This window comes from Papio anubis, chromosome 1 (genome assembly GCF_008728515.1).
Source record: "Papio anubis isolate 15944 chromosome 1, Panubis1.0, whole genome shotgun sequence".
NCBI classification, from domain to species: domain Eukaryota; kingdom Metazoa; phylum Chordata; class Mammalia; order Primates; family Cercopithecidae; genus Papio; species Papio anubis.
The window spans coordinates 153,256,385-153,277,384 of NC_044976.1; the positions used below are offsets into that span (position 1 = coordinate 153,256,385).

At 42.2% G+C, this 21,000-nt stretch overlaps 1 long non-coding RNA gene across 1 annotated transcript; it reads left to right on the forward strand.

The window, feature by feature from the left end:
• The first annotated feature begins 838 nt into the window (after positions 1-838).
• LOC108582390 lies at positions 839-20,153 on the forward strand. The gene is made up of 3 exons (XR_001895839.3): positions 839-11,417; positions 11,931-12,085; positions 19,327-20,153. It is a non-coding gene; the product is annotated as an uncharacterized LOC108582390 (long non-coding RNA).
• Positions 20,154-21,000: the final 847 nt, after the last annotated feature.

Genomic DNA, 21,000 nt, shown 5'->3' on the forward strand with positions numbered 1-21,000 from the left:
AGGGATGGTTTGAAAGGTGGTGGATCAGCATGGAGGCGGAGATCTGGGGTTCAATATGGTGGAAAAACCTACCTCTACTCAAAAATCACAAAATTAGGCCAGGTGTGGTAAGCATGCACCCATAATCCCAGCTTACTTGGGGAGGCTGAGGCACAAGAATTACTTGAACCTGGGAGGCAGACGTTGCAGTGAGCCGAGATTGTGTGACTGCACTGCAGCCTGGGACTCTGTCTCAAAAGAAAGAGAGGGAGAGGGAGAGGAGGAGGAGGGAGAGAGAGAGAGGAAGGAAGGAAGGAAGGAAGGAAGGAAGGAAGGAAGGAAGGGGAAGGGAAGGGAAGGAAGGAAGGAAGGAAGGAAAAGAAAGAGAGAGAGAAAGAAAAAGAAAGAAAGAAAAGAAAGAAAGAAAGAAAGAAAGAAAGAAAGAAAGAAAGAAAGAAAGAAAGAAAGAAAGAAAGAGGGAGAGACGATGGGAGGGGAGGAGAGAAAATAAAGAAAGACATAAAGAAGGGGAAGAAAAGGAAGGGGAGGAAAGAAAGAGAAAGAAAGAAAGAGAGAAAGAAAGAAAAAAGAAAGAAAGAAAGAAAGAAAGAAAGAAAGAAAGAAAGAAAGAAAAGAAAAAGAAAAGAAAGAAAGAGGGAGAGACGATGGAAGGGGAGGAGAGAAAATAAAGAAAGACATAAAGAAGGGGAAGAAGAAAGGAAGGGGAAGAGAAAGAAAGAAAGAGAAAGAAAGAAAGAAAGAAAGAAAGAAAGAAAGAAAGAAAGAAAGAAAGAAAGAGAGAAAGAGAAAGAAAGAAAAAAAGACAGACAGGGAGGGAGGAGGGAGGGACTGGCGAGAAGAATAAGGGAGGGAGGAAGGTGGGGAAAAGAAAGAAAGTAAAGAAAGAGTCTGAAGAATCCTGTGCTGTCCAGTTTCATGGGGTCCTGTAGGATCATTTTTAAGGTAGCCAGCAAGTATAGAGATTTTTTCTCTTTTAGTTTATATGCTTTGCAAGTGTTGCCTAGAGCGAAGAAAACTACAAACCAATGAACAAACAACTCCAAAACCCACGCATGGTCAAAATCCACCTCAGCACAAAAGGGAGAGATCCCAATGCCCTGTCTAGGTTGTTACCATCTTCTTGGTGCACTGATTGCAGTTATGTTTTGTTTTTGTTTTTGGGGTGTGTGTGTGTGTGTGTGTGTGTGCGCGCGCGTGTACTCAACTCATTTTCCTAAACTTTTGTTCTGAGAATCTCTTTGGTCACATCCCAAAGCCCTAGATCTAGGCTTCTCCTCATGCCCAGATCCTGTTAAAGGGTTCAGTTTTTCCTGACACTGAATTGACTATTTACACCAGTCTTTCCCCTCTATGAGGATAAGTCTATTTAATTCTAGGGTTCAGTCTTGGCAAGTCTAAGTCATACTTTCCAATAAATATATTAACAAATAATAAAGCTGGCATTGTGGTCTCCATTTACATGCCTCTAATCTGTCCTTGAATTGCTTTAAAATCAGGTGAAAACAAAGAAGTATTATCTATAAGACCCCTTGAAATGTCAATGCCAATCTTTACTGAAATCTTCTTTTGATCCAATCATGGTGCTAGACTTTCATATTTGCTAAATTCATTTTGGAATAGTTCATCTAGTGACTATGGGGGAAAAAAGTACTCACCTTGTCATTTAGTTACCTGTGGATATTTAAAACACTCATGGGGGTGACCCAGGATCTGAACCTGGAATTTTCAAATCCTGAGATTGGGGTGTAGGCAACTGGGTATGGGCCCCAATATTGCAATTATATTTTGTGTGAATATGAATATATTTATTTTTCTAGGAAAAGCCCATAGCTTGAATCAGATATTCAAAGAGTTTCTGATCCCCTAAAAGTAAACCCTCAGATTGGAGAGTCATAGTGACTGGCATCAGTTGGAAATAAAAACTTTTTTGCCATATATTCAGTATCTGACAATCACAGCTAGAATGGGAAATTTACTTAAATTTAGGAAGAACAAATTCTTCTTAGCTGTAAATTGCTGTTGAGAGTCCTTTACATCTTTAGGGGCAGAAGACAGGGAGGGTCAGTTTCTAGGCCTTGGCATCCTGCTCTGTCCTCTCCTCTCTGGGTTTCCTACCCATTGCCTATGACTCTGCTGTTTTCCTCTCAACATGAATATACACCTGCCCTGGAATGAAGCATCATTTCCCTTCTCTTGACTTTTTGGAGACCCATTAAGCAAACCCCTGCAGAGAACTTGCATTCTCCCAAGATGGCCCCCATGCTGTCCTTGAGAGGAAACTAGACTTCATAGTGCCTGGCTGTTTAATTCATAAATAAATATTACATGTGCTACCAGATGGTTCATTAGCCAGTTGTTATGGCAATCAGCATTTCAGCCAATTAAAAACCTTTCCCAAGACTTTAAAATATGTTGATTGTAGAAACATGAAGTGCCTGAAGACCATGTAATACACTTGAATGCAAGAGGCATCTCTGCTTTGGAATAAGAGGGAGCTGTTAGGGGAGGGAGGGGGGAAAAGAGGCAGGAGTGAGTCAATGAGATTCAGACACCAGAATGAAAAAAAAAAAAGATGTTAGAGAAGGAAGACATTTTAATGAATATCTACCCTGTATGTAAAGGACTCTTCTTTTGCAGTCAGAAACCAAAGGGGCTATTCGGCCCATTTTTGAATAGATTCCTTAAAGGCAGTGATTGTACCTTGTTGACTTTTGTGTTTCATTGCCTTGCATACAGCCTGGCAAATAGTAAGTGACAATTTATAGTAAGAAAAAATAGTTTAACCAGTATTATCATAATTTATATGTCATAATAAATAGTAGAAAAAATAAAGAACTCTTCTTCTGTTATGCAAACCAAGGGTAAATCCTATTACTGGTTTAAACAGAAGCCAAATGAAGGAGACTGCTGCTATGGTCCTGGGAAATCTGGCTGGGGCAGGAGACCCTGGGGAATTCTGCTGTCATTTGTGACTCGAAGAGAGTGGCCAGGAACAAACCTGTGACTGTGAGTGAAGAAGTACAGGAATGAGCCCTGCATTACACTTCTGGCGTGTGCTGTCCAGCCAGGTTCAATGATCTGTGCAAACATGGGCATTCTGTCCCCCCAGCTGAATGTAATACTCTCTAGGGCTGCTACTCAAGGGCCACCCTCAATAGGACTGGGGCTGAGGCTGGGCCTGGTTGGGCTCAAGCCAAGAGCAGGTGTCAGAGATTGGATTTGGAACAGTAAAATATAAACCAAAGCATTTCTACCCAAGGGCAAGAAAATGATGAGGGCCAGAGGTATGAGTCAAGACAAAGCCCGCAGGAAATTACTTGGATCCACAAAAAGAGTGTGAAGTTGTCTATGCGGGCCTGTTTGCAGAGACAAGTATTCTGAATTAATGGAGACAGATAGCAAGAATATAGTCCGAGATAGAAAAGGAGATAGGCCCTGTGTTCCACTCATCTCTGTGTCCCCATTATCTTGGACACTGCCTGTCTCATAACAAGTGCTCAGCAAGAGTTGAGTAAATGGACAGTCATTCCTTTTTCCATCTCAGCTTGTGCTAAACTATATCACATATGGGTGACTGAGAGAATGGAAGCTCTGAATTCTATTTTGGGATGCTGCATTTCCTCCCTGGAGAACCCTTTTCCGATTATGCTAACCAAAACCAAGATTTCCCTTTATTTTTACCCTCTGATCAAAAGAATTTCCCAGGGAGGTGGAATCCCTCAATACCAGGAATCCAGTGCTTTTCAGGGATCCAGTCCAGAGGACAGTGGAGGGTCTGGGATTCCCACCTCACTGGCTGCCAAGAGGTCTGGCTGTGCTCCCAGCAATTCCTGAGCCCCTCCTTTCCTCCCCCATCTCTCCTCAGAGCTGACTGGACCCCTCCACACAGAAATCTGCTGCCTGTGAAATTGTACAGTGAAGGGAAAGGAAGTGCAAAAAATAACTTCCCTAGACAATCAGAGCAGATTATTTTAATGAGGGCTTGGAAATGGGAAACAAATGACACCAAATTAGTCTCACTCCCATTCATCAACTATGTTGGTGCAAGCGCTAAGCCTTCGCCTGAGTCAGCAGTGGAGAAGCTGAGGTGGTTGCCTCTGGTTTCGGGGAGCTCCTCGCAGGAGCCTGACACATCTTTCACAGAGCTCAGTAGTCTCCATTCAATTGCTTCAAGGCTGCTGGGGCTCAGTGCTGCTAGCCCTTGTCTGCTTTAAATTTCCTCTGGATAGAAGTACAGAGCACTGAAGGAAAAGAGGGTCCCAGAGCCCACCTGGGGCTCAGGGAAAGGTAAATGACAGAACCAAGCTACTCACATTTCCCAGACTCTGTCCCTAGACCAGGGAACTTAATTGTAGGTGAACCACGTCACAACATAGAACATAAGCAGTTTGTCTGTATTTTCCTCTCGGGCACACACCTCTCCTTCATACTGACCAGTTTTGTGTCCTGGTCGGCCCTGGTTATTGTCAATGAGAGGTCATCAGCTAGGCTGAGGTGGACTTTTGCCCCACAATTCACAATGTAGACTTACAGTAATAATAGTGTTCCCACGTGCAGCTGGAGAGGAGAGGCTGAGCTCCTCTGAAACTGGGCCTCCTCAGGTCAGAGTGGCGAACAGAAAAATACTACAATAGATTATTACATTAAGCAAAACGAAATTGTTTCCCCGCTGGAAGGAAGAAAAGTCATTAACTCAGAGGGTCCAGTTATCAGGGAAAATGATATCACATCTGCAGTGTGTTTTGAATTGCAATTTAACAGGAGAAATTGGAAGAGAATTTGATGTAGGGTGAAAGGTGTTGGATTGACAGTTCAGGGAATTGGAATATGCTGTTCTCAGTCCACCTCTTGTTCTCTGTCTATCTCTTGGTCTCTGGGTCTCATCTTACCTATTCTGACATTCATTTCTCCCTCTCCACAAGAGACAGTTTGGGACAGATATTGATGCGAATTCAATCCTTTTCTATTTCTAAAGCCTTGGAGGTTCTTGGTTTTCAGATTCATACCAATAACCTAGTTTGGCTTTTAGCTTGCCAGGAAATCCCAGGATTTCCTGAACTACTGGGTGCCTGCTTCTGCTACTTTTAGGGTTATGTCAGAATAGTTTGGCTAGTCTTGAGAGGGGTGACGTTAGCACAGGAAACAAGGAAGTGTTCATGACAGACGAAAATAACTTTCAGTTAATCATTCAGTCAGAAATTTTCTGCTGAGCACTTACCATGTGCAGAACATTGGGCTTCATGTCATGGAGGACATAAATATGACCTAAACATCCTCTCAGGAAACTTATAACCTAGATGAGCAGATAGAATGCACACATAGAGCAATCCACAAATGTCAGGCAGACACTCGTCACAATCACTGAAGAAACTGTCTGCTTTTTGCTATCTTTTCACATCCTTAGCCCAATCCTAGTCCTTCTATATTCATCCAGGGAATGAGTCATTAGTAAGATTAATCCATTTTCACCAGATGTTTAGTGTTATAAGAACTTACTGTGGAGAGATCTACTAATCTAAAGATCTATCAATCACACCCATTTAGAATAACTATGTTGTCCACTTTGATAGATAAATTGGAACTGAGTTTATTGACTTAGTACCACATTCTCAGTCCTTCGTGACCCAGGGATCTTTGTTACCTGGCTCCTGATAAGGGCCCTTTTTTTTTTTTTCTAGTTTTACCACACTGCTTTAGCTATGTAATATGCTAACCTGCTCTAACCTTAAATACAGGAGATTAAATAAGGCAGAAATTTAGTGGGAGGCACACAGTGGACAGGCAGCTCTGCTCCGCAAAGTCACACAGGGACCAAGGCTGGTTGCTCAGTACTTCCATCGTCAACATGAGGTTTCTATGTTAGGGTCAAGGTGGCTACTCCAGATGTCACCACACTAAGTAGTGGAACAGAGAGAAGGAAAGGCAGAATAGAAGGAAACTTGTTACATTGTAAAGATTCAGATGATGCATGCTTCACTTCCACTCATATATATTGGCCAAAACTTAGGAACATAGGCATATCTAACTGCAAAGGAGACTGGAAAATATGGGATCTCGCAAAAATTTGTGTTCTCAAGTAAAGGTTTGAGATTCTATTACTAAAAAGAAGAAAGAAAGGAATACTGGGAGATAATTAGCTCTTTCATTCCTTTCTCTACCATACTTCCACTAACCAAATCTTCTATCTCTATTACCCTAAGGAATCAATCATATTCTTTTTCTAATTTACCATTCTCTTTAGTACTTAACCAAGTAGAATGTCCCCTGACGCCTAATGTGTTTGTCTTTGAACCTTAAAACTGTAGGGAACCCCCAAAACCCTCTCTAAGCTTCCATCCTTTAATCAAGTACCTCTTCTTTTCATTTTCTGAGTTTACACTGGGATTTATGGAGTGTCCTGTCATGTGCTGGCACAAAAAGAAACAAAGAAATCTAATTTCTGCCTTCAAGGGTCTTCTGTCTGTCATTGATTTAGTTTAGGCTGCTATAACAGAGTGCCATAGACTGGGTGGCTTAAATAACACACTTTTTTCTCATAGTTCTGGAGGTTGGAAGTTCAGCACTAGGGTTCCAGCATGGTTGGGTTCTTGCTGAAGTCCTTTTTTCTTGTTTTTACAGATGGCTGTCTTCTTGTATCCTTACATGGTGGTAGGGGAGGGGGACGGGGGAGAGAGAGAGAGACAGGAGGAAGCTCTCTAGTGTTTCTTCTTATAAGGCACAGATATCATTCAGGAGAGCTCAATCCTCACACCCTAACCACCTCCCAGTGGCCCCACCTCCTGATGCCGTCATATTGAGGTGTGAGATTTTAACACATGAATTTTGGGGAGACGCATTCAGTCCATAGCATGTTGCCAACACTTGCTGCCTGCTAACTCCTTCGTTCTTACTCAGCCCCTATCTCAGTCTTTACTTGGCTTTTCCTGTTGACTCATTCATTTTCCACAAAGCAGTCTGCAACTGATCTGATGTTGACTTTGTACCCTGTTTTGTTTCTACCCAAAGAATCCTTTTCCTGTCACACATAATCACCTAATTTACACATTTGCCCAATTGTTCATTTATCAAAAATCAAGACCCTGAGCCTACCTTGTGACAACACTGCTCTGGACACCGAGTCCATGGTGGCAAACTGCATAGCCTCTGCTGTCATAGAGCTTACTGCATTGGTATAGAGAGGTGGCCAACAAACAAAGGTATACTTATAATTACAAATTACACAAAGTGCTTAAAAAAAAACAAAAAACAAAAAACAAAAAAAACAAGCTGCCATACGAGAGAATAACAAAGAAGACAGAATTCAGTTTGGAGCCAGTCTAGGACATGACACCAATTCTAGAACTTAAAACAGGAGCAGGACCATCCAGGCAAAGGAGGGAGAGGGGTCTTTCAGGCAGAGCCCCACCTATGGGAAACCCAGAGATAGGAAAGAAGTTGGAGTGTTTTAGGGACTGAAAGAAAGGCATTGTGACAGAGACACCAAGAGAACAGCAATAAGAGATGAAGCTGGGGACTGGGAGGGGAGAAGAGGCAATGGCATAATATCCAAAGCTTTCTGAAAAGGAAACCTACTAAAGCGTTTTGACACAGGAGGGACATGTTCTGACTTATGTTTTAAAGTTCATTTTGCTGTGGGAAGAAAGGATTAGAGGCTGATAAGAATGGAAGCAGAAGGAGACTAATTAGAAAACTATTGTTACGTTACTACGGAATAAAGGTAGCTTGGACCAGGGTGAAGATGTGTGATGGAGAAGATCATAAAGTCTCTCTAGAGCAGGGCTCAGGTAAAAATGCACCCTTTGCCTGTTTTTGTGAAGTTTTATTGCTACACAACTACTCTCGGTCATGTCCATATTGTCTATGGCCACTTTCTCTCTTGAATGGGAGAGATAAATAGTTACCACAGAGATCATATGGCCCGCTAAGCCAATTATTTACTTTCTGACCCCTTCTAGGAAATGTTTTGCAGAGTTATGAGCTAAACAATAGCCTCAAAGGATATGCAATGTATTGTGGAAGCTAGTCAGCCTCTCTGCTCTGTGATTTGCTTAGTTGTTTTTTAAACTCTTCTTTGATGTACAATGGAAATCTCTCTTTTGACCAGCTTAAGGCCAAATAAGGAGGACTTAAGAAGAACCACGGAAGAATTGAATGAGTAGGGAAAAAAGCCAAGGTGAATTGCTACTGGAGTTAAAAGGAGCTACTGACGGTGGAAAGGAGTCAGGCCCACTGGTGTTTTCCATAACAAATATCCAAAGTAATCTGCATACCTTCAGATTTCCTTGTGGCTGCAATAGCTCTGCACAGGGAACTAGCCATCTACCAAATTATTTCCTTTCTCAACAAACATCATGCACAGCCCTATTATGACTGGAAGGCTTTTTAACAAAACTGTCTGTGAAGATTGCAAAATAAACCTATGGAGCAGCCTCCTCACTACTTCCTTCTGTTTTTCCACAAATTTCTCTCCCTTTTCCACAGAGCAAGTTTGTATTTCCAAGAAGGTGCATCTTCAGGAGTTCTAATAAAGAACAGCTGAATGCAGCAATCTTTGCCCTCAATACAGCCAAGTTTCAAGGAATCACTTCTCACAAATGATCTGATGTAGAGGTACTCCTTTCTCAGAATGCATCTTTCTAGTCAGGGCACTAGGTATTTTTTAATTCAAGTTAAAAGTCAGGACTCATCTTACACTTTCTACTTGAGTCTTTCCTGCAGGCTGTATCCTGTATATTAAGAGTATGTGTAGTTTATCTGTCTTTTAGGCAAATAACCATCTTGTTCCCACCCAAGGTGAGAGTCCATTTTAGTTCAGGAAGAAAAATCACTTTAAATTGATCAAGAGGGAGATTGATGTGAGAAGAGAGGCAGAATTCCTTAGCTAGAGGAGAGACTGACAATCCAATGAATTGAATATACACAGAAGGCCTGTTCCTGGCTAAATGGAATGCTGGGAGCTCATGCCAGGGAGGGGTGGTGAGCAGAGGGACTGGGTTGGAATCCAGGTGGCTGAATTCATGGGAGTGCGTGGCAAAATCAGGTCCTGTTCCTCCTGGGCTCAATTTCAACCTACATGACTCCTAGGGGGTCTTCTCAAAATACGGATTCTGATTCAACAGATCTGGGGTGGGTCCTGAGCTTCTGCACTTCTCATAGGCTCCCAGATGATATCCATGTTGCTAGTCCATAGACCACACTTTGAGTAGCAAGGGCATAAGGAATCTAACTCTAGAGTTCAAATGTATGTGGGGTGAAGGTTTTGAGTACAATATATGCTATGTTTATTCATTTGGAGTCTAAATCATTCATTGGTGCTCATAGGGGATGATGATGTATGGGATTTCTAGAGTCCAGACTCAGCAAAGGAGCTACAAAGGCTTGGGAAAAATGTCAAGTTCCCTAGTGGACATGCCGGGGTCAGCTGAGAGAAACTTGATAGAGGACATTGGCTCCACCTACCCAGGAAGAAGAGTGGGTTAGCCAGCCCTGAGTCAGGGGAAGAGGAGCACCACAGAACTAAGCCTCAGACAGTGGAGGGGCTGAGAGCATGGACTTGGCTGCCAGGGAAACTGGACAGGAAACTTGGCTCCACCATTCTGAGCCTCTGTTTTTTCTTCTGTAAAAACTTACATTATGGGCTTGTTGGGAGTACTAAGTAAGATAGTCCATATGTTTTGGGTTCTGGTCCCTGAAAAACAGACTCTGAGATGATGATCTTTATGGAGGTGGTTTATTACACAGTGTTCCCTGGCAAAATCCATAGGGGAGAAGAGAAGTGGGACATAGAAAGGGAAGGAAGTCAAGCAAGGATGCAATATGAAGCAAAGTTCTGTGAGTGTAACTTTAGCTCAGTTGTGCAAGGAAATACTGGAGAGTAAATCACAAAACTAGGGTTATCCCAAACTAGAAGCAGGGTAGCTGGATTATTTATACTCTCACACTCATCAGTCATTAAGGGATACCCCCTGAGGGATGTAAATTCCTAAGCTCTTGCAGCTGTCTGCATACACAAGAAAAGCTAAAGTTCTGTATCCCAAGGGAAGTCCTCAGACAGAGTTGGGGACTGACTGTCCCAAAAAGAAACACATCTGAAACTGTATGCACGAATGGTAACCGGCAAAGGATTGAGGGCATCTGAGAGGTGCTCTGAGAGTATCTGCTAAATCATGGAAAGAGTTTTAGCATGGTCTGTGGCAATCTTAAACCACTGGTAAAATTTCCCTTTATTATATACAGTGTATACAAAAACATTATCTAAGAAGACAAAGAAGGACAAGAAGAGCAGGTAACTATCCCATGGCACACTGGACAGTGGGACTAGAAGAAGCAGATTATTCTGGGGTCAACTTTGCAAATGCAACACATTATTAGGGAAACTGGGATCCAGTTCCTGAGTAGCCTAAATGATCAGAAATCCCAAAGACCACCTATTACTGTTGACAGAGAAGAAAAGTCATGAAAGTTCCTTTCAGTCCTGTGATTGCTGGGCACTGATTCTGCATTGAAGATGTGTTTCTAGATGTGAGTGGCCACACTTTATTGCTTGTGGCTTATGGAATGGATAACCTCCATGGGCTCCATTTCCTCATCTTTAAGGTAAGAGGTCCTCTAGCTCTAAAATTTTACGAACTGACAAACCACTAACTACAAGACTAACACTCCATAAATACTAAGCCGCATTCTCCACAGTCACATATCCCCAAAGTAAGGTAAATTTATTTTTCCATAAAAAGGTCCCAGAGATAGTGTATCTTTGTTTCCTGCATCTGTCCTGTGCAGGCGTACATGGTTGTCACCCAACTGGCTTCTAGTAATCCTTGTAGTTGCCTCTTATATCCATGTGTCATATGCCTCCTGTGACTGATTATTTAACCTCTCTCTCTCTTTCTCTGTCTCACACACTCTATAAATACACACAAAGACATATATATGTACACATATGTATATATATACAAGTTTTTGTGCATAAAAAGCAGCCAAAGTATCTTCTTACTTTAATTTTAGAGATTATAACTTTTAGGCTGACTGGGGTGGGATGGGAGGCCAAAAAAAAAATTGCTCAGGCAGGATTCCGATGCTACTAATTACTCACGAAAATATGGATAAGACCATTTTTGTAAGCAATGAATTGGCTCATTTAAAATTCCTTTGTTTTCATTTTTAGAAGAATGAAAGAGGAAGAAGGAAGAAAGTCAAAAGGATGAAAAAACAAAAGGAGCTCCCCATAGAAAGAGAGACTCTTTTGCCAGCACATTTAAGAATCTAAACGAGGCCAAGTGCCAGGCAGATAGAGGGACTCTACTTGCTGCATAGTAAATAAAACGGAGGCTGGGGGAAGCCTGCAGCAAGCAATACTTTCTGAGGGGACGACAACAAGACTTAAGAGAATTCAGACCCTGACTTTCCTGCCTCACCAGGTAACCTAGCACAGAAGGATATCTAAGAGGGTAAAATAGACTGGAATCAGACCTAGAACAGACTATCCCCTCCCAACACAGTGGGGATGGAGTAGGCTTTGTGGAGACAGACCCTGCTGCAGCCAGGTGGATGGCTCCTGGTGGTCAGAGGGCTAACATCAGGCAGCAGGTGGGAGTCCAGGCCATCCGATGGTGCCAGTGAAAGTAGCAAGAAGGCTGTGACTGCTTGTTCCAGACCACAACAGGGAAAGACTCAGGGCAGGCACTAGAAGAGACCCAGACAGACAGCTGCTTGTCAGCAGGGAAGGCAGATGGGGAGGGTAAGAGTAGGAGAGCCTTCATTACATTGCTGGAGCAATGTGACATTAGGTGGGCCTGGGAACCAGCACCTCAGTCCTGGATGGCAACAGAGGGTAGAGAGGAACTGACTGGAGGCAGGTTGTTGAGTAGGAAACTGTAGCAATTTCTTACTGCCATAACGAAGTACCACAAACTTGTCACTTACAATTACAGAAATGTATCCTCTCACTGTTCTGAAGATTAGAAGTCTGAAATCAAGATACCAGCAAAGTTGGTTCCTTCTGGCGACTCCGAGTGAGAATCTGCTCCATGCTTCTCTGCTGGCTGCTGGTGGTTGCTGACAATCCTTGGTGTCTCTGGGCATGCAGGTGCATCACCCTAATCTCTGCCTCTGACATCATGTGATGTTCTCTCTAAGAGCCTCTGCCTCTGTTTTCTCTTCTTATAAAGACATCAGTCATGGGAACAGGGCCCACCCTAATGCAGTATGATCTTATCTTAGATAAATAGGTTACATCTTCAAAGGCCCTGTATTAGCTGGGGTTCTGTAGAGAAATTGAGCCAATAGGAGATTGTGCACGCACACACACACACACAGGCACACACACACAATTTATTATAAGGAACTGGCTCACACAATTATGAAGGCTGAGAGGTCCCAAGATCTTCAGTTGGCAAGCTAGAAACCCGGGGGTGCTGATGTGCTATTCAATCTGAGTCTGAAGGCCTGAAATCCAAGAAAGCCAGTGCTATAAGTTTCAGTCCAAAAGCCAGGAGCCTTGACACCCAAAAAGAGCAGATGTTTCAGTTTGAGTCCATATGCCAGGAAAGATCAATGTCCCAGTTCAAAGCAGCCAGGCAGGAGGAGTTCCCTCTTATTTGCAGTAGGGTTTGCCTTTTTGTTCTATCCAGGCCTTCAACTGATTAGATTAAGGTCACCCACATTACAGAGGGCAATCTGCTTTAGTTATAAATATATATACAAAGAGATTTATCATAAGAATTAGCTCATGTGATTTTGGAAGCTGAGAAGCCCCACAGTCTGCCATCTGTGAGCTAGAGATCCAGGAAAGCCAGTGATAGAATTCTTTTAGAGTTTGATGGCCTGAGAACCAGAGAGAATGACGGTGTAAGTCCCATTCTGGGTCTGAAGGCCCAAGAACCAGAAGCACAGATGTCTGAGGGCAGGAGAAGAAAGACGTTTCAGCTCTAGAAGACAGAGCAAATTTATCCTTCCTCTGCCTTTGTGTTCTATCTGGGCCTTCAATATATTAGATGCTGCCCACCTGCATTAGTGAGAGTGTTCTTTTTCACTCAGTCTACCAATTCAAATACTAATCTCTTCCATAAACACATTCACAAACACACCCTGAAATAATGTTTGACCAGATATCTGGTCTATCCTTTAACCCAGTTGAGTTGACACATAAAATTCATCATCACTGTCTCTATTTCCAAATAAAGTCTGAGGTTCTGGGTGAACACTAATATGAGGGAGGCACACTATGTAACCTAGTACGGTTCCCAAAAGAGACTGAGGCTCCAGGGAACAATATCAAAACATCTGAATAGAACTAGGGCATGAGTTTGTGCTCTGGTCGTGGGAGGAGCCTGAACAAGTCAAATTATAATCATATGATACATATGGAAAAATTGTGGTTCTAGAGCTGATGATGAAAGCCAAGGAATGGCAACATGTTTCAAGAAGTAACGTCAATAGTCAGTTCATGTGTTTAGCTTTAACCACATTCCAGCTCCTACTGGAGAGTCCTATTTAAACTAGCACACCTCCTCTTCCTCCCCAAGCTTCTGGTCCAACTGAGGAAAGGTATTTCCCCTTACCACCCCTCCTGTCCTCACAAGAATCACTTCTGTACTGAGCTATCTCTTCTAATCTGAGAATGTCAGGTTGTAGGAGAATGTGAGAGTCACTGTTTTAATGTAATCTCACCTATTGTATGTGAAGAGACTGGGGTTGGGCATTAGGGTACCATTGGAAATGCTGATATATGCTTTCATATCAGACTTGGTTGGAGTTTTGTATTATTTTATAAATTATACGACATGCCTGAGATTCTGAGAAAGTTTGTACCTTAGGAAAGACATAAATGAAGACTTTGAATCTGTCAAGGAAAGGAATACAAAACTTACCTACTCAACAACTTTGACAAGCTAGTGGTGTCAACATCAATCAATAAAGTCGGGAACAATTGGGGAGAAGGATTGACTTATTAGTCTAGGCGTGTGGATGTGGAGATGAAAAGCTGAGATGATGTTCTGGAGAGAAGCAGATATAGGCACCAGGAGCAAAGACCTCTGAGAGACCAAACTCACATAGTTCAGACAAATTCAGAAACTCAGATGTCTAAGTTCATTTGTCAAGTGAACACCAATAAATCCAGAAGTCATAGGAGGGACTCAAGAGTCTCTGAGAGGCAGGCCACCTCCCATGTGGGAACAAGCAGATCACTGGCCAGGAAACTACCCAGGCTTCATCCAGGGAGTCTTCTTTTTGCCTACTAGATGTGGACTTTCTGGTTAATTTATGTCCATCCTGAGCAGCTACTACTGTACAAAAATCACAATTAAATGATTATTCCTTTGTGATTTAATTTTCCTCTAGCCAGCTGGGTGGGCTAATGGTAGATAAAACAAAATAGAATGAGGAGACAAGAAAAAACAAGAGCTCATTTTTAAGATGGCACGTGTAATCTAATGTTAAAAATAAAAATATATAGCCGGGCATGGTGGCTCATGCCTGTAATCCCAGCACTTTGGGAGGCCGAGGCGGGCAGATTACCTGAGGTTGGGAATTCGAGACCAGCCTGACCAACATGGTGAAACCTCATCTCTTAAAAATACAAAATTAGCCTGGTATGGTGGCTCATGTCTTTAATCCCAGCCACTCAGGAGGCTGAGGCAGGAGGGTCGCTTGAATCTGGGAGGCAGAGGTTGCAGTGAGCCAAGATCGCACCATTGCACTCCAGCCTGAGCAATAAGAGTGAAACTCTATCTCAAAAAATTAAATAAATAAAAATAATATATATATATATATATGTCTGTACATTTAAAGACTTCACAAAAATATTATCAATTGGTTGGACGCGGTGGTGCACACCTGTAATCCCAGCATTTTGGGAGGCTCAGGCAGGCAGATCACTTGAGACCAGGAGTTTGAGACCAGCCTGGCCAGCATGGCAAAAACCTATCTCTACTAAAAATACAGAAATTAGCCGGGGATGGTGGCGCACACCTATAGTCCCAGAATTGCTTGAACCCAGGAGGTGGAGGTTGTGGTGAGATGAGATCACATCACTGCACTGCAGCCTGGGTGACAGAGTAAGACTCTGTCTCAAAAAAAAAAAAAAAAAAGAAAGAAAGAAAGAAAGAAAGAAAGAAATATGTATCAATTCACTCCCTTCCATTTGGACCTCTTTCATTTTCTCATCAGCTCTAGTCTGCCTTTCTTTGAATGTTTTCAGTCCAGTTAGGAGTAGTTACAATGTCAATGTCACGATAATACCTATTAGTTTATAAAACACATATTTATGCTACTTGATCCATTCAATGGCCCTGTGATGTAAGAATTACTGTTAACTCACTTTACAGAGCAGAAATCAAGTTGTAGCAAGAAGGAAGTTCAGCCAGGACTGGTATCTGAGACTACTGGATTGCAAATTCAATGCTATTTCCACACACCACACGCCACCGCAGTGGAGGAGAAGAACCTTGAAAAAGAACTTTTGTCAATTTTAGAGTTGGTGGTGATTATTTTTCACTCTGCCTCAAGGCAGAGCTCAGATAAACCCCTGATGGCAAAGTTGTTAGGACCAGAAGGGCTCGAACTCAGACTTGCCTCTGCTTCTGAAGGCACCAGGGCAACCGAACTCAGGAAGAGCTCTGTTGCCTTCATCACTTAATTAACTGAGCGTCACACTCCATTTACTGTTGTCTCCAAGACACTGGCAATTGTGTGGCTTTCTTGGCTTTTCATTCCATGAAAGGCTCTTTCATCCCAGCTCCTCCGGCCCCTGGGGAGCTGGATGGGAAGGGAAGAAAGAGGTGTAACAGGACTCTGTGAACACGGCTCTGTATTGTGCTCCACTGTGATATCCTGCTTTCTATCGCTTTCTATTTCTGGCTAAGTCCCTGGACAGATACCTGAATGAAACATATGGAATGTTTTTTAATCCTATCATTACTCACCGAGGTATGGAAGTCACAACTCTGGCACCTCACTGCCTCACTCATTTAAAATGCCTTTTGCTATTTTTTTAAGTGAGAGAAGAAAAGAAAAGAGTAGAAAGAGAGAGAACAAACTCAGTCAATGAAGAAACAAAAGTGAGTCCCTGGGACTAGCAAGAGACATTGCCAAATCTTCGGAGACTTCCACACACTGACAAAAATGTGGAAGCAACACAACATGCGTCACATACAGGCGCCGAGGACCACACAGGAGCCAAAGCTATAAAAAACTTGCTCTAAAATTTCAGAGAAGTGAAATTCTCTTCTCAAAGGTGTTGAGAACTGGCCCCGGCAGCCTCCCAAGCTTTAGTAAAAGAAGCATGAAATGGCTGTCAGAGATGAAATGCCTATAAAAATTTGTTAAACTGCAAAGACAGGAACTATATCTTTTTAGCTTTTACTCCATAGCATTGAACACAAAAATACTTCTGGGCTGGGACCTTGAGCAGGGTAGCACGGGAGTGAATTTGATCCAGGCTACAGAAGGATTTTGCTGGCTTTCTCAACTATTGCGTAAAGAAAGCAGGTGAGTCTCAGCGTCTTGCAGCACAAACCTATGTGGAACCATGATGACAATGCACCCCATTCTTGGGTGGAAGTTCCCATGACACCAAGCTTGCATGCCCACACTTCTTCCCTGACTCCCCCTCCCATCTGCTCTTCTCTCTTCACTCACTCTGGCTGCATGGAAAACACAAGAGCAGAAGTAGTACTCTCAGCCCTTATTTCAAACACCCGTTATGATTCATCTCAAGATTGCAGACACTTGGACCGTCTTCTGATGTGGATGAGAAGACAGGGGAAATGGGGCTGGGAGGAAGGAATAGAATTGGAACCGAGTTATGTTGGGCCCCTGGCTTATTTTTAATTCAATTCCAACTGCCATAAAGAAGAAAATGAGTAGACTTTACTCCTGTCCATTTCACCCTGTAGACCTCCTGTCCCTCAGTCCTCCATATTCCAGGAGTGACACTTGTATTTACCTCTGCCGACAGTGGAGTCTTTTGATACAAAAGGTCCTTTTGAAAGTGGATATGCAACAGCTTAGCAAGAGTTCAAAACTAAGGACTTTGAAGGAACTGATGACTGTTTTTTAAGGGTCTGAGAATATTTATGTGTCCTTGATGCTGGTAGAGGGAGTCACCTCCTTCCAGTTGGCCAAGAGTAATAACCAGTCTGCTTAAAGGTTCATGAATAAGAAATTGTATGTAATCTCTGTGCTATGAATTATGCACAGACTGTGGACAGAAAAGAGGTCAGCTACTTCCCACTTGACTCACCTCTACTCACCTTTGCTTCCAACATCCCTGGGTGGCAGCACTCATCATGTCCGCTTCAGTCTATTGACAAGAAATTGATCAGGAAAAGAAGTCTGCTAAGATCAAACATCCTTGGTGAACTCATGTAATTCGTGTTTTTTTTTTTTTTTTTTTTTTTTTTTTTTGACAGAGTCTCACTCTGTTACCCAGGCTGTAGTGCAAAGCCACAATCACAGCTCACTGCAGCCTCAACCTCCTAGGCTCAAGCAATCCTCCTACCTCAGCTTCCCTAGTAGCTGGGACTACAGGCACACACTGCCAACCTTGGCTAATGTTTGTATTTTTGTAGAGACAGGGCTTTGCCATGTTGCTCAAACTGGTCTTGAACTCATGAGCTCAAGTGATCTGCCTGCCCTGGCCTCTCAAAGTTCTGGGATTATAGGCATGAGCCACCTCATCTGGCCTCATATAACTCTTAAAATTTCTTTCCTTCGATAACAATTTCTAATCACCTTAATGAATTGCTACTTCACAACTCCTGACAGAGATTTCAAATGGCAACTCTCAGTTGTTAGTCAAGGGAAAAATAAGGAAAATGGAAAAGAAGCCAATTAAGAATGAAATAGACAGAGAAAAAGAGAGAAATTAAAATATCTTATATGATGACCAGTAAATATATCTTTTATAAGCATCTGGAATTGGAGTAACATTCAACTGCCACCTCAGAAAGTAGTATTTCTAAATCCTTTGAATAAATGTGAGTGGCTATATCTTACTCCTCAGTGAGCCACATTGTCCACAAAAATATTATAGCCTGACCCCCTCCCATTTCAGCTCTGATAATAAGCTGAGTGTCTCAGCCACAGTGGGAAGCTGTATACATTGTTCTCCGATGCCCAAGACTGCTCAGCTGGTTTAGGCTATGTCACTAGCACAAGCACTCCAAGCAACACTCATTCATAGTCTCAGGACCCTCAGGAAACCAGGGCCATAGGCCATCACCTATTGGATCAAGTTTGTCATACATTCTCCAGCAGATATAACTCTTTCTTCTACTACTGCTTTTGTCTCTAGACAACATTAGAGTGGAGAGAGACAAATGATGCCTGTTAAATTATCATATCCTTGGAATATTTTAGCACTATATATAATTCCAGGAATCATTTTATCCTCCCTTGCCTCTAGGTAGAACTTTTCCTATATGGTCTCAAAACAACAAGACCTGTTTATATTTTTAAACATAAGATAAAGGAGGGAAGGATTACTACTTGGGGGCATCTAATATGTGCCAAATACTATATTGAACTTTCTCTCTGGTCGTTGAGACAGGAATGAGTTTAGAACTGTGGAAACTAAATTCTGAGAGCCAAATTATTTGCCCTGATCCCACAGCTAAAACATCTTAGTGTTTGGAACTTCACTGGTATTGTGTCAAAGTTCATGTACATTACAAAATGCTATGGCCTTTCCCCCTAGGGAGTTCTCAACCTTGCTTGGAAGTCTATGCTGGTGTGTGTTTTACCATCTAAAACAAAAAAAAGTATCTCACCTATATCCTCTCTGTTAGCAAGTTAATGCTTCTCACTTCTCGCTCTCCTCTGATTTATCTCCAATACATCTTTTAAAATTAAATGACATTTCAACCTTTAGGGGAAATGCCATCTAGTCCCTTTAGGACGATTGCTCCTATTAGCTCATCATTCCAGGCATTGATGAGGATAGCATTAGGGTTAGGACACTGAAGCATAATGACAAGGGTAAAAGGAGGAAGAGTTCTGCCACATTGCCAAAAGCAGAATGTTCCCTCCTGAAAATATCTTTTTATAAATTCAGGTCCAATAAGCTATATTATCTATACCCCACACTGTAATCCACTCCTGTCTCCCAAGAGCTCCCCATTACATATTGAATATTTGAATGGGGGTTGCTTTAAAGCCTTTCATTATCAAATAGTGTTAGGGGAGCAGTGTGTAATGAGGAAATTGGCATGCATCCCAGAGTGATCTGAGGGGCTGGGATTCAGAATGCTAAGCCACCATTCAAAATGTAAGTAATTAAAATTAATTAAAAATCATTAAACAAACCTTCACTTTTGCAATTTCAAGGTACAACCCAAGTCACCAGAGCTCATAAAAGATGTGTGCACTGTCGCATCTATGTGAAGTATTTCCATGACCCGAGCATTGACTACAGGACTGTGCTGGAGGAAGCTGGATCAAGGTACCAAGGTGAGTCAAAAGCCAGTTATATAAAACATGAATAGAAATATAAGTACATGCCCATGCGTATGAGTCCCAGACTTACATGACAACAATTGACCCACTCACTCTCTAATCATCAATCAACAGTATTTACTCTGTTACTCTCCAGCGCCCAGCATTCCCTAAGGGTTCTGTCATTTCAGCAGCATATAGAGCATCAGACCTCACCTCAAGTTGCTTATCATCCAATTTAGATTGGCAGGGAGAGGGAAGATAGACAAGAAGCCAAGAATAACAGCATAGAAAGATGCATCATTCAGTCATTCAACACACATTATAGAACATCTAGTAAAAGGCAAGCATTTTACATGTGAATACAGAGTCCTTGCCTTCAATGACTGCAACCTGCCAAATACAATCAGTACTAGTTGAGGGATAAAGTGTACCACACTCATGGATTTAAGAATGAGCATAGTGTGTGTTTAGAGTAGGCTGACTACTCCCCAGCAATTCTGTGACAGTAAAATGACATACAAAGATCAAATAAAGGAAAACTTTCAGAACCAGGAAATCCTTCTTCATGATCGCTTCTGAGAGGATTGGAATTCAGCATCATAAATTTTTTGGCTGGTCAGTGTGGCTCACACCTATAATCCCAGCACTTTGAGAGGCCAAGGTGGGCAGATTGCCAGAGCTCAGGAGTTACCAGCCTGGCCAAGATGATGAAACCCCATCTCTACTAAAAATACAAAAATGAACTAGGCGTGATGGCGTGCACCTGTAATTCCAGCTACTTGGGAGGCTGAGGCATGAAAATTGCTTAAGCCTAGAAGGTGGAAGTTGCAGTGAGCCAAGATCATGCCACTGCACTCCAGCCCATGTGGCAGAGTAAGACCGCCTCCAAGAAGAAAAAAATTAAATTAAAATCTATATATATTTTATAGGCATATATATATATAGGCAAGACTTGACTTCTGCAGGTTATGCCCTCCGTCTCAGGACCACAAGTAAACGAGAAAATTAATTATATGATTTCTGCACTGTCTTCACGTTCAAGTGTTATCACTGTCTCTTCCTCATTCCATCGTAGACAGATACAGGAGGGTCTCCAGAAACCCTAGAGCTGAATGGAACCCTGTCTGGAAGACATACACTACAAACTAGGCCTAGGATTATCCAAAGGGTGGTTGAAATCAAGGGTTAAAGTTTGGCTCAAGATAAGGAAGAATCTTCTAATAATTAAAACTGACCATCCAAAAGGAAATGGGATGCTCTATGGTATAGTTAGTGATTTCTGTGTCTTTGAAATAATCAGGTGGTAGCTAGAAGACCACTGTCAGGAATGCAATAAAAGCATTTTCTGCACAAAGAAAGAAAAAATGATGACATTATCTCAAGTTGCTTTACAACTCTCAGGTTCTTTGAGTCTTTGACATGCTCAAAATTATATTTTGAGAGAGCTTGGCCTATCTCCTGGAACATTCTGCTTCAATTTCAGCATCTTTCTCTGTCCTTTTTCCTGTTCAATTTCTTTATACTTCTGTGTTAATATTTTTTGTTTGCTAGGGGTTTCTATCA